Source organism: Megascapheus bottae, chromosome 22, assembly GCF_031878675.1.
Source record: "Megascapheus bottae isolate mThoBot1 chromosome 22, mThoBot2.hap1, whole genome shotgun sequence".
Taxonomy (NCBI): Eukaryota; Metazoa; Chordata; class Mammalia; order Rodentia; family Geomyidae; genus Megascapheus; species Megascapheus bottae.
Genome location: NC_143530.1, coordinates 7,976,906 through 7,991,048, shown reverse-complemented (window position 1 = coordinate 7,991,048; position 14,143 = coordinate 7,976,906). Strand labels below are relative to the sequence as shown.

At 44.7% G+C, this 14,143-nt stretch overlaps 1 protein-coding gene across 2 annotated transcripts in view; it reads right to left on the bottom strand.

Moving 5' to 3' along the window:
- The window catches only part of Usp49 (ubiquitin specific peptidase 49), a 55,498-nt gene extending 45,960 nt beyond the window's left edge, over nucleotides 1-9,538 (bottom strand). For both annotated transcript variants that reach the window (XM_090355670.1, XM_090355671.1), the window contains exon 1: nucleotides 9,458-9,538. The gene's annotated coding sequence lies outside the window, so the exon portion shown is untranslated. The remainder of the gene's footprint in view (nucleotides 1-9,457) is intronic.
- Nucleotides 9,539-14,143: the final 4,605 nt, after the last annotated feature.

Below are 14,143 nucleotides of genomic sequence, written 5' to 3'. Positions count from 1 at the left end.
GCTATTCTGTTATTAAAAATATTCATGCACGTTGCTAAATATTTTACAAAGAAATGAATAAAATCACAAGGGCAAATGGAAAACACTTTTCATTTGTGCATACTTTATTCAATAAAATCTTGCTGAATATCTTTTATGTGGACAGAATTAGGTCCGAATAGAAACTTGCGAAGGCTTTTATTAAAACTTCAAGGGCGGGGCCACGAGTTTGGCCTAGTGGTAGTGTGCTTGCCTAGAATGCACAAAGACCAGGGTTTGATTCCTTGGTACCACATACATAGGAAAAAGCCGGAAGTGGTGCTGAGGCTCAAGTGGTAGAGCTCTAGCTTTGAGAAAGTACAAGGACAGTTCAGGCCTTGAGCTCTAGGACAAGCAAAATAAACAAATAAATAAAACCTCAAGGGCAGGGAACGTGGCTTAGTGGTAGAGTGCTTGCCTAGCACCCATGAAGTCCTGGGTTCAATTTCTCAGTACAACATAAACAGAAAACGCCAGGGGTGGCACTGTTGCTCAAGTGGTAGAGAGCTAGCCTTGAGAAAAAGAAGCTCAGGGACAGTGTCCAGGCCCTGAGTTCAAGCCCTAGGAGTGGCACCTAAATAAATAAATAAGAAAATAAATTCAGTTACATAGTCATACACTTACTTTGTCATCTTTATAACGTTCTGTGTCAATTCACTTTGAAAACATTTTTCTTTTCTACATGCAATGTCATTAACCTGACCTTTGACTTTCTCTAGATTCTCTAAAGTACAAAAGTATGATTAGTTTCTACCCATAAGCACTCAATAAAATCAAGATATAGATGACTGTACTAAAGCATAAAAAAGGGAGAGCAAAAGAACTCAATGCCAGCAATGGCCGTCCAGAGGGATGTTGTAGATATCTTCGTTTATAAACACAAAGCACTAATACACCCCACACTCTATGAATGCATATACAAATGAGATGGCCTCCGTTCAAAAGCATCCCTTTGCTGTCAAGAGCTCAATGCCTATGATGACAATGCCAATAGTAATGGTGCTGAACTGAATTATTCACATATTCACATTCCCAATTTTCTTTGTGGCTACCTTCAGGTAACTTTTTTTTTTTTTTTTTTGGGTGGGTCATAGGGCTTGAAATCAGCCTGGGTGCTGTCCCTGAGCTCTTCAGCTCAAGGCTACCACCCTATCCTAGAGCCAAGCCTCACTTCCTGTTTTCTAGAGGTTAATTGGAGATAAGCGTCTCAGGTCCTTTTGTGTCCAAGCTGGCTTTGAACCTTGATCCTCAAATCTCAGCCTCCTGATTTGCTAGGATTACAAGCGTGAGCCACCATGTCCAGCTCTCAGGTAACTATTTTTATCAAGGAGAATCTAATTAGCTCAAATAAGATTTTGACCTTACTATGCTGATAAATAGTAGCCATAACTACAAACATAAGTACTACAAATTGGCATTCTAGAAAGGTTTTAGATCAAAACTGATCAATCAGTATATCTACCCTTTACTTAGTTTTCAACAAAAATTTGTGCTTACAAAAGACACAGATCCTTATGATGATTTCAAGGGCAGCCCACCTAGCCCATCCATGTTCATATGACAGATCCTGCATGCCTTCTTTCCCAGAGACTGACGAAAGGGAAAGCAGTCATCCCAATGCGACAAAATGCTGAAATCAAACTATAAATTATTTTTTGTTTCTCTCTGCTTTCTTTTGAAATAGCTGCCACAGAGATTGGGCCAGTCCCTCCTTTTGGAAATAGAAGCCTCTAAGGAAAGAATCTTCTAAATCACTAGTCACAGTATTACCTCCAACCACCCCCCCCAAAAAAAACATAATAAAAATAAAAATAAAAAACCTATGTGTCCAGCAAGGGAAGCCTCACTGCTAGGTGGCTTCTCAAGACAATGCCTGGTGTCTCACTATTCTCATCAGTGGAGGAAGCAGTGAACACCAGCTTCCTGGGCTCTAAGCTATACCACCAGACTGCCCTTCTAATCCTCTCCAAATCTACTTACACTGGTGGCATGGGGGTGGGGACAAACAGAAAAAGCAAATGGAGAGTGGCTGCTTTGGGTTAGAGAAGGGCCAACGTTCCTGTATTTGAGAAAGGGATGGTTGAAGAGTAAAGATCTACACAAAAGTCTTTAAAAAACACAATGAAAAAATGAATTTTATTCTTGATCCTTCTGATGTGCTAACCAACATCTGCTCCTAATCACTCGCCAGCCCTAACTGCATGGAAGGCATGGAGTAGCAGGCATTTCACAATGAGGCTGGGAGAAATGCTACTAGAGTGTAAATTACTAATTAGCTCAAAGGAAGACAAAGAGAGAAAATACCTGTCACAGAATGCTGTTTACAACTTGACATATAATAAAAACAGCCCTGAACATTTCAGAACATTTTGGAAGAGTGCTTTACTTCCCAGACTTCTATTAACATGTGAATGGAAAAGAAACTGCATTATAGTCTTTAAAAACTGCCCATGTCTCAATAACAATAATACGTGACTAGAAACAATGCCTTCCAAATAATTTGTAATTTTCCCATCCCTATGAGAGACGAGTGTTTTTAATTACAATCAGCTTTAATAAGGAGCTATATTTCATAGCTTTGTTACTAGCTTAAGGTGTGGGGGGAAACAAAAAGCAGCCAGAAGCACCATATTTTACATTTGTCAGAATACAGCTAATAGTCCTCTCACATAAATTGGTCAGCCCTTTCTGCAGGTTACACCTTTAACAAATGGATGAGGCATCGTTTTCATGAAGATTAGGGGTGACTGGAGGTGAGGAGGGTGTCAGTTAATTTCCTTAAATGACAACAATGAGAAGACTCAAAATTTAGATTCATTTTAGGGTGGCAAGACATTTCTATTGCTCCTCTCACCATATAAGCCCAATCAATATGATAAAGCCAATACATTTTATACTTTTATCATTTCCAGCTGCTGGACACCAACTTATCTTTAATCATCCAAACATTTCTCTGTCATGGTGTCTAAAGGCCCTGTAGCTCTTGTTTCTCATATAGCCATCACCACAAGTCATCAATGGCTTACACATTGTGAAGACACACCACACAGGTGACAGGAAGGTTCCCTAGAAAAAGGTACTGGACAACAGAAGTTGTGCTGATAAAAGGGGCCTATAAATCTGTCAATCACATGTGAAAGAATCTTTCTCAAATTAAATTGCAGTAAAAAGACCAGACAACTGCAAAATCTGCTATAAATGCAAACGTGACAATCCTCTGCTCTAAGTGCTGTGACTAAAATCAAATAAATACCAAACACTCCCATATACAGGACTCAAGACATTGTTAAAATTGAGGCATCATATGGATTTTCTGCTTTGTTTAAAAATGATCGTGTGAAGCCAAGCCCAGTGGTTCACGCCTGTAATCCTAGCTACTCAGGAGGCCGAGATTTGAGGATCACAGTAAACCAGCCCGGGCACTAACTGGAGACTCTTATCTCCAATAAACCACAGCATCACTTCTAGCTTTTTGTTTATGTGGTACTAAGAAATCGAATATAGGGCTTCATGCATGCTAGGCAAGCACTCAACCACTAAACCACATTCCCATGCCCATAAATACAAATTTTTACTTTTTTTTTTGGTGGGTCATGGAGCTTGAACTTGTCCTAGGCCCTGTCCCTGAACTCTTCAGCTCAAGTCTATTGCCCTACCCCTGGGCCTGGGTGCTGTCTCTGTGCTCTTCAGCTCAAGGCTACCTTCCTACCCTTGAGCCAAGCCCCACTTCTAGTTTTCTAGAAGTAAATTAGAGATAAGAATCTCAGGTCCTTTTGTGCCTAGGCTGGCTATGAACCTTGATCCTCAGATTTCAGCCTCCTGAGTAGCTAGGATTACAGGTGTGAGCCACCATACTTGGCTCATAAATTTTGAGGAAAAAAAATAGAAGCAGGTAAGAATATCAATATAATCAGGTATACATATACATGAAATTTGTTCTAGATTCCCCACTTATAAACACAGGGTAAGGACAGGGTAAGGAAAGAACAGAACTATGGTGACAATTTAAGAATCAATAAACAAGACCCATTAAAAAGTGAGCTAAACCTGATATATCGGATATATTTGTATTTGGTTATCTGAAATTGGATAGGGAACGGGGGAAAACAAGATGAAGGGTGGGGGAGGGGGGAAGGGAAATAGGGACCAAGACATGTGAAAGGGTATCAATGTATGGGAATTAATGCACCATTTATCTGGCAAATATCATGTAACCCTTCTATTAATTACAATAAAAAATATATTTAAAAAAAAGTGAACTAAGCCATCAGTAATGAGCCTGCAGAAGAGCATATCCAGGGGTGACCACAGGAGTCAAGCAGAGGGAACACCACAGCTCAGGCTTTGCCAATGAAAGGCCAAGGTCACAATCATATCCCTACCACTTGAAGGAACTATAATGAAGAGGGTGTGATAGAGCTCAGCTTAGCAAGCTGTACAAGGCCCCGAGTTCATTCCCCAGCACCAAAAATAAACATTAAATTTACCATTGGGTTAGTAGTTAACAAAATAAAACCCAAAATAGTAGTTGTACTAAAAGAACATCAACTATCAAACAAGTCACTACAGAAATGTCTTAGGTATAACTGAGGCAAGTCACTTACTCTCAAGTACCCTCAATTTCATCCCATGTAAAATGAAAATAGTAATAGCACCTAACTGAGAGGGTTACTAGGAAAATAAATGTGTTACAACTGGCAAAATGCTCACCACAGGGACTGGCACTAAAGCATTACTTGCAAGCTAGCTAATAGTAAGTTTATGAAGAACTAAGATTCTACCAATTACAGAAAGCAGGGCCAGGAGTGTAGCCTAGTGGTAGAGTGCTTGAATAGCATGTATATATACATAGAAAAAACCTGAAATGGTGCTCTGGTTCAAGTGGTAGAGCCACTAGCCTTGAGAAAGGTCAAGGACAGTGCTCAGACCCTGAGTTCAAGCCCCAGAACTGGCAAAAAAAAAAAAAAAATTACAGGAAGCAGACTTTTTGAAATCAAAGCTTGAGAATAGGGCAGGGGAAATATATAAATATAACATGAGTTATAGGCTAAAAAGGAGACCCTTCTGAGAGAGAAATAAGTACATGCTAGATGAGATTATCTGCAAAGGCTGGCTGCCTGCCACATTACCTTGTAAGATTAATAAAACGTAAGATTAATAAATGTGTTAAGGACCTTTCAAGGTCTCTTCCCATCCAAAGATTTTACAGTTAACAAGAAATACACTTAATTAGGTACAGTCTAGTCATTCAAATGTCAAAATATAAATTAAAAAGGGTTTTTGTTGTTCTTGCTTGCGGAGTAATTAAGATTATAACCAAAATAAACCTGGTGCTGATGGCTCACTCATGTCTAATCCTAGCTACTCAGGAAGCTAAGATCTGAGGATTGCAGTTCAAAGCCAGCCTAGGCAGGAAAGTCTAGAGACTTTTATCTTGAATTAACCAGAAAACCAGAAGTAAAGTTGTAGCTCAAAGTGGTAGAGTGCTGGCCTTGGGCAGAAAAGCTCAAGGACAGCGCCCAGGCACTGAGTTCAAGCCCCATAATTGAATGAAAAAAAAAAAAAGGATTATAACCAAAATACACTTGAGAATTTGAGAATTCTACTTGACCAACAAGAGAGAAAATTTAAGAGTTCTCATTGATAAATAGTAATATCGGAACTAAAAGATCATCCACTGCCAGTTTTAGAAATATCAACTTTTTCCAGGCTCCAATGGCTCATGTCTGTAAACCTAGATATTCAGGAAGCTGGTCTAGGAAGGAAAGTCCATGAGACTCTTATCTACAATTAAATCAGAAAAAGCTGAAAGTGGGCCTGTGGCTGAAAGTGGCAGAGCATTAGCTTCGAGTTGAAGAGCTCAGGGACAGCATCCAGACCCAGAATCCCATGATGGACAAAAACAAATTAAAAAATTAGCACAAAATAGTGGGGGTTTCTTTGTTGTTTTCCTTTTGTTTTTGTTGGTTGTGGGACTTGCACTCTGGGCCTGGGCGCTGTCCCTGAGCTCTTCAAATCAAGGCTGGTGCTCTACCACTTGAGACATAGCACCATTTCTGGTTTTCTGGTGGGTAATTAGAGATAAGAATCTCATGGACTTTAGTGCCTGGGCTGGCTTTGAACTGCAATCCTCAGATCTCAGCCTCCAGAGTAGCTAGGATTACAGGTGTGAGCCACTGCACCCATAGTGATTTAAAAACAAAAACATCATCTTCAATTATTCTAAATCCTCTTACTCTGAATACTTCTGATGAGTGCAGGAAACAAACCAGAAACTAATTCTATGTCCTTACCACAGTTAGCCCCAAATCCAGAAAGAGTTAAGATACTAAATTATTCAGTGATACTGATAATAAATGCTTCTGATATCTAAAAATTAAAACCAATCTTTGCATCTCTTACAAATGTCATAAACATAATTTTTAAAATTTATATAAACAAACTAGTAGGAAGCAATTCCACATATACCCAACTTTGAAATAATTTTTGTAAGTTCTGAGGTGTTTATGGTGCTGAGGAACAAATACAGAACCTTGTACATGGTAGGCTACAACTTCAACCTCTAATACAACTTCAGAAACAAAAGCTTGTGTGTAACTAAATGTACACTAAAAAAATAACACTAGGGGCAGGAGCGAGGCCTAGTGGTAGAATGCTTGCCTAGCATGCATGAAGCCCTGGGTTCGATTCCTCCACACCACATAGACAGAAAAAGCCTAAATTGGTAGTCTGGCTCATGTGGAAGTGTGCTAGCCTTTAGAAAGCTGAAGAACAGGGGCCGGGAGTTTGGCCTAGTGGTAGAGTGCTTGCCTAACATGCACGAGGACCCAGGTTTGATTCCTCAGTACCCCACATACATAGCAAAAAGCTGGAAGTGGTGCTGAGGCCCAAGTGGTAGAGTGCTAGCCTTGAGAAAGTCCAAGGACAGTGCTCAAGCCCTGAGCCCAAGCCCAAGACTGGCAAAAAAAAAGAAAAGAAAAGAAAAGAAAGCTAAAGAACCGTGTCCAGGCCCTTGAGTTCAAGCCTCAGGACTGGCCAGGAAAAAAAACAAAAAACAAAAAACAGAAATAACACTAATAAATAAAAGTCTCAAGTACAGTTTGAGCCAGGCATTGTTACACATCTGTAATCCCAAGACAAGACAGGAAGACCACAGAGTTCTAGGCTAACCTACAAAAAAGTAGCAAAGTTGTATCAGCAAAACAAAACAAAAACAAAAGCACTAAGGGCCTAACTCAAGTGATAGAGCACTTGCCTAGAACATGGGAGAAAAAAAAAACACAAAACCTGTTCACGTTTTTTTCTTAAGCAATATTACACAATATTTTGGTACCATCAAATGCAGAGTAAAATATTCATTCATATCCTTAGCAAAATTTAAATGCTTAGCATAAAAATCATTAAGAGAAAATACTGAGAAAAAAATAACATAAATGCAATCCCCGTTTCTTATATTGCAAATTCCTTTCTTCCTTTTAATTTCCAATTATTTCACAAGTCAAAGGCGTCTAGAAATGTAATGTTCATGTGGCTATCTTTATTTCCACTCATAAACAACCAGAGACGGTGGAACTGTCCAAGAGAGCTTTCAAGATTATCTTAAAGACATTTTTGCATAAAAATTACTCATAAATTCACTCTTTAACCTAAAAGTTAAGCCCACTAGTCTACAATCTTCCACAACTTTTCAATTCTCCCCTTATTCCATTCTGTAAAACTGGTGAGCGACCTACTACAAAATGATATGTCCCACACAAAGCTAAAGGCAGCTCAGAGCTGTGATTTAAATCTTTCTCCCCTTCAGTGAACTTCGAATGTTGGCCTTTCTCCGGCATGAGTTCTCAATATTCTCCTGCCAGTGAAAACAATTAAGCAAAACCCTAGAAGGTTCACAGAAACAAAAAGATTTCCCATTTTACCCCACAACAGTGTACTCTCCCCACTGAAAATGAAAATGCTGGAGGATGGGACACCCTCCCTGCCTAGCCCTTGTCAGGTCACAACAGGGTACCAACACCCAGACCAGCACACTGCCCAGGCACAACCCATTTCCTCCTCATCACAGCATCAGAGACATCCAGCGATTTGCTGCACCCAGACGGACACACAAAATCAAACCCTCGTGGATTTCGTCGTTTTAAAGTAGACATGAAAGTCAAATGAAAAGCAAGGCAAGGTGGAAGTGGGTTCAAGATTCCGTGCAGGCGGGAGGGGCTTTCTGGAATTTCCTACTTTTAAGGACAAAAGGACTTACAATGTCAACACACAATTCTCTCAACAAAGGATTCCTTTCCTGCACCCCAGCCTCGGCCGTTACTTTTCCGCCGTCTTGACCCGAACGTCTCCAGGCCCCTTTCACTCACCACGGCTCCTCGGTGCACCCCGGGCCCCGGCGCCGGACCTTCTCTACCGCGCTGGCACCCCGACCCCTGCGGCCCTCGACGCGCCGTGGGCCCCACCTCGGCGCCGGCCACCCCAGCTCCCCTTCCCTCCCCGTCCTCACGCCTCATGCCCCAAGCCCCGGGCTCCCTTCCCCTGGCCCGGCCGGCGGGCAGCTGGCAGCCAAGTCTTTCTACCTCACCACTTTCTGCCCTAGCATCTCTGGGGAACCCCTCCTCGGCACGCCGATTCCCGGGCCGGCCCCTTCACTCTGGGTCCCGCGATGGACCCACAAACGCCCATCCCTCCCACCTCGCCTTCGCTTCGCCCTTCCGCGCGCTATCTCCACTCCCCCGGGCGCGGGCTGGGGTCTCGGGCGCCCACGCCCATCCCCACCTTCCCCGGGGGCGCCGGTGGCTCGCACCGGCGGCGGTCCGGTCCGGCCCGGCTCGCCCGCCCGCCCGCCCGCCGGCACTAGTTCTCACCCTCGTCACGTCTGGCTCTCCGCCGCCCGCGCCCCCTACTCCCGACGACGACCCGGGCTCTGCCTCCTCGCCCTGCGCCTCCAGCTCTCCCCGACCCCAGGACCCCGGGGCCCCCCGGGTCCGTGCCCCTCGCCGCCCCCCGGGCGGAGACCCCCTCACTCTCCGCTCCCCGGCTTCCAGCCCTTTCTCCAGAGGATGCCGCTCATCTCCCTCCCCGCCCGGGCCCTCGAGCGCCCCTTCCTCGGCTCCCCTCAGCGCGAGCCCTCCGAGCCCCGTCGCTGCCCACCCCGCCAAAACGGCGCGGGCGCTGGGCTCCCGCCCCCGGCCCGCCGGCCCCGCCCCCTGCGCCGCGCCTCCCGCCAGGCGCGCGCCGCCTTTGTCGCCCCTCACCCGGCGCGAGGGGATTTGGCTTCTTTAAGGGGAGGGCCAGCGTGCCGGGGAGTCCCGTCCCCGCCTCCAGCCGCCCAGGGCGCTCCCCGGTCGCCGCGGCCCCCGGCCCTCCACCCCCGGAGCTGCCCCAGCGCTGCCCCCGCACCCCAGCCCTCCACCTCCTTCCCCGGCCCCCCTCTATTTACCGCCATCATCAGCACGCGCGAGCTGTCACCAGGGCGCGAGACAGCCGGGCTCGGCCACGCCCCCTGCAGCCCATTGGCCCGCCTGCGGGAGCCACGCCCCCAGGCCCGCCCCCTGGACCCCGCATTGCGCCAACCGCGCAGCGCTGGGCCGGCACTGGGGCACCCACGCCTTCTCCGCGGGTTCGCGCCGCGGGCGCAAAGTTTTAAGTCCGTCACCAGCGCGCGGGCAGACAGGAGTCGGGCGTCAGGGGCGGGGGCGCACTGGAGAGGGTAAACAGGTTTACAGACAAAGACTCTTAAAGGTCCAGAGGCTGGGGTCTGCCCTCCTCATTAAAGGGCCAGGACCCTCTCCCTCCCCTTCTCAGCCCGGGAGCCGGGACGGGATTCGTCACCTCCAGGCTCTCCGCCTTTGCTTTGGAGTCCTTCAAGTCGCTCCTGAACCGCGGCCGCGGAGCCCGGGGTTTCTGGACGCGGTGGCTCCCCGAGGGTCACTCCATGCCTAACTTTTCCCACTGGTGACCCAGGGGGATTGCCGGTGTCCAGGTGAAATCCCCCGGGAGGAGGACCCCCGCCCAGAAGGGACTTCTGACGACTGGATGAGACAGACCATCCGGGAAGCTGCCAGTTTTACAAAAAGCTCCTCTCCTAAGCAGTCTCAGGCTCTGAATTAATTTATGGGCGGGTGGGGTGTGCTGGTATTGCCCCAAATAAGACAAATGCTGCTACCATCTGGCTAAGGCAGGTAAAGACTTCATGTTTAATAATAACAATATTTTTATTTTTTAATGATTTTTTAAAAAATTCTCTTTAAGGGATTCCTATATTGTAACTCCTTTGCTTCCCAGTTTCACAAAAAACAAACAAACAAAACAGGTTGGGTCTTGCTCAATGTTAGTTCCCTACAAAGTGCTTGAGAGGACTGCAGACCAGAGTAAGATTCTTGGTTCTGTAAACATGTTACTAGATCTGTGGTTCTCAAAAGCCTGGCCTGGGAAACCCTGAGACTCTCTGGGACGTCCAGAGACCAAAACTACTTTTCTAAGGCTAAGAGTTATTTCCCTTTGTGGGTGTCCTGATTGTGCACAGATGATAAGGAAAGTAACAATGGGTAAAACTGCCCATTTTGCACAAATCAAGGCAACCAAGAAGCCTCAACAGCCACAGCAAAAACTCTGCCACTGTTTTACTTTTGTGAAACACTAAGCATCATTTGCTTTAACTTTTTTTTTTTTTGGGGGGGGGGTCAGTCATGGGTGTTGTCCCTGAGCTCTACAACTCAAGGCTGCCGACCTACCCTTAGAGCCACAGCACCATTTCCTGTTTTCTAATGATTAACTGGAGATGAGTCTCATATCATAACTGACTTTGACCCTTGATCCTCAGAATAGCAAGGATTACAGACATGAGCCACTGTTGCCCAGCTTAAATGTTTTAAATGCTATTCTGAGAGAGAAATGGATGGATGGATGCACACATGCATAAAGCACTTCCACATACACCATTTGTCTTGAGTATACAGCATGTCGGCAATTTTTCTGAGTGTGGGGCTGCATTAACAGCCTCCTCATGGAAGACCATTTTTATCTGAAAGAATGGCAACTGTGGCTGGGAGTTTGGCCCAGTGGTAAAGTGCTTGACTAGCATGCACGAAGACCCGGGTTCGATTCCTCAGTACCATATACATAGAAAAAAGCCGGAAGTGGTGCTGAGGCTCAAGTGGGAGAGCTCTAGCCTTAAGAAAGTCCAAGGACAGTGCTCAGGCCCTGTGCTTAAGCCCAGGCCTGGCAAAAATAAACAAAAAACAACAACAAACTGAGACTCAAGTTTTCAAGCAAAATAATGTTTGAAAACTTGCCTTTGCCATATTGAGTATAACAGCTTCCTAATGCCTTTTCTTTCTTTTTTCTGGTTATGTGGTACTAAGGAATCAAACCACACGGCTTTAGGCATGCTAGGCAAGCAATCTACCACTAAGCCACATTCCCAGTCCCCGTAATGCTTTCTTAATAAGACTAGTAGTAATATTAACAATTATCATTTTATATTGCTTAATGAGTGTCAACAATTAGATCTCCAGTATTTCCTAAATGACTTGATGCTAAGAAATCATACATCAACAAAACTGTGCAAAACAAGCCATTAAATATTCATATAATATGAAGCCAGGTACAGGTGGTTCATGCCTATAATCCTTGCTACACTCAGGAGGGTGAGATAGGAGGATCCCAGATCAAAGCCAGGGTGGGCAGAAAAGTCCCCTTGAGACTCTTATCTCCAATTAACCACTTAAAAAGCAAAAGTGGAGCTGTGGCTCAAAGTGATAGTGCTAACCTTGGGCAAAAGACCTGAGACAGTACCCAGGCCCTGGGTTCAAGCCCCACAGCCAACACACACACACACACACACACACACACACACACACCCCATATATATATATATATATATATGTATATATATATGTACGTATATATATATACGTACATATATGTATATTTCCATTTATATGTATATGGAAAGTTTGCAATGCAATTGACATATACAACTAGCCATACTATAAAAGGTACCAGTGGCTCATGCTTGAAATTGTAGCTAAGGACCCTGGTTTGATACCAACCCAGCAGGGACGTCCATGAGCCTCTTATCTCCAATTAAACACCAAAAAAGCCAGACATGGTATGAGCTGTGGTTCAAATGGTAGAGCACTAGCCCTGAGCAAAAGAAGTTCAGGGACAGAGCTCAGGCTCCGAGTTCAGTTCAAGTCCCAAGACAAGTGTGCACACACATGCATGCCTGTGTACACACACACAACAAACTACAGAGATGGGGGAAAGGAAGAGACAGGAAGTGAGGATGACATACTGTTTGTGGAGAATGTTACAATAACCCCATATACACATACAATTAATATATGCTATGAAAAAATTTTTAAATGTAAATGTATTTCCATATTCCAGAGATGGTCTACAGTACATCAGTACAATAATTTCTCTAGCTTCTCTGATGACATTATTCATTAGTAAAAAGTACTCTTCGGCTGGGCACCAGTGGCTTCTGTCAATCATCCTGACTACTCAGGAGGATAAGATCTCCGTGTTCAAAGCCAGGCCCAGGCAGGAAAGTCCATGAGCAGTTTCTCTTGTCTCCATTTAGCCAGCAAAAGGACAGAAATAGAGGTACAGTGCAAGTGGTAGAACCTAGTCTTAAAAAAAATACGCGTAGCAGCACAAATAAATCAAATATGAGGTTATACACGTGTAGTCCTAGTTATTCAAGAATCAGAGGTAGGAGGTTTGTAGTCTGAAGCTGGACAGTCTGGGCAAAAGCTAGAACCTGTCTTACAATAACTAGAATAAAAAGGCTGATAGTGCTAGGTGTTGGTGGTTCATAACTGTAACCTGTATTTAAGTCCCAAGTACAAGCTTGCATGATACACACGCACACGCACACACACCCCTGCAGGATAATCATGCTCCAACAGGAACTAACAAATTCCCTCATTAAGCACAAGGCAGTCTCCACAATCTGGCAGGGAAATGACAGGTGAATTTCATTGTGGTTTGGTTGGTACATCTCAGAGCTAATAAGAAATAAACAAGGCAATTCCCTAGACAAGAGCATGCAAAGCTGCATGGCCTCTGGGAAGGATGGTGTAAGGGAGATCTGAGTGCTGTAAAGACTGATTTGGGAATTTCTACCCAAAGGCAGCAACTCACCTGGAGGATATCCCACCTTCAAGGACTCATAGAGCATACACCAAACCCCTAAGAGAGACTCCAACTTGTAATACAGTGGGCTCAACCTTCCCACATGCCCCTGGGGGAACCTGCATGACAGACAGCATGCAGACAGTAACTGATGTGGAAAGGGAGGGCGTGACAAGAGAAAGGAACTGCGGGGAATCACAGGTCACCCATCTCTATCAACTATGAAGGTCAAAATGTCTAGATGTCTAGCCTTTTGGTTTCCTAGATACTGTACAATCCAGTAATCCATTTACACATCTGTATTGTGGTGCTGGAGATTGAACCTGGGATCTTCAGCTAGACAAGCACTCTACAATTTAAGCTACATTCTCAGCCCTGGCACTTGTATTTTAACATATTCTACTTTTTTTTTTCTTTTTGCCAGTACTGGGTTGAGCTCAGGGCCTGAGCACTGTCCTTGGACTTTCTCAAGGCTAGAGCTCTACCACTTGAGCCTCAGCACCATTTCTGGCTTTTTCTATATATATGTGGTACCAAGGACTTGAACCCGGGTCTTCGTGCATGCTAGGCAAGCACTCTACCACTAGGCCAAACTTCTGGCCCCCATATTCTACTTTTATAAAACAAAAACACTAGAAAGGTGATGTGCAGAAGGGTTAGTTACACAACTCAGGTAATAACAGTATCCCCCCTTCTCTTACTCTGCAAGCACTTGTGTTTTTTGTTTGTTTTTCCAGTCCTGGGGCTTGTACTCAGGGCCGAGCATTGTCCTTGGGCTTTCTCAAGGCTAGAGCCTTACCACTTGAACCACAGCGCCAATTCCAGCTTTTTCTATGTATGTGGTACCAAGGAACTGAACCCGGGTCTTCGTGCATGCTAGGCAAGCACTCTACCATTAGGCAAAACTCCCAGCTCTTAGGTGGAAATTTTAGCCCTTCCCTTTGCTCTCCAGAAACTAGAGAGAAAATTTTCAGCTGCCACT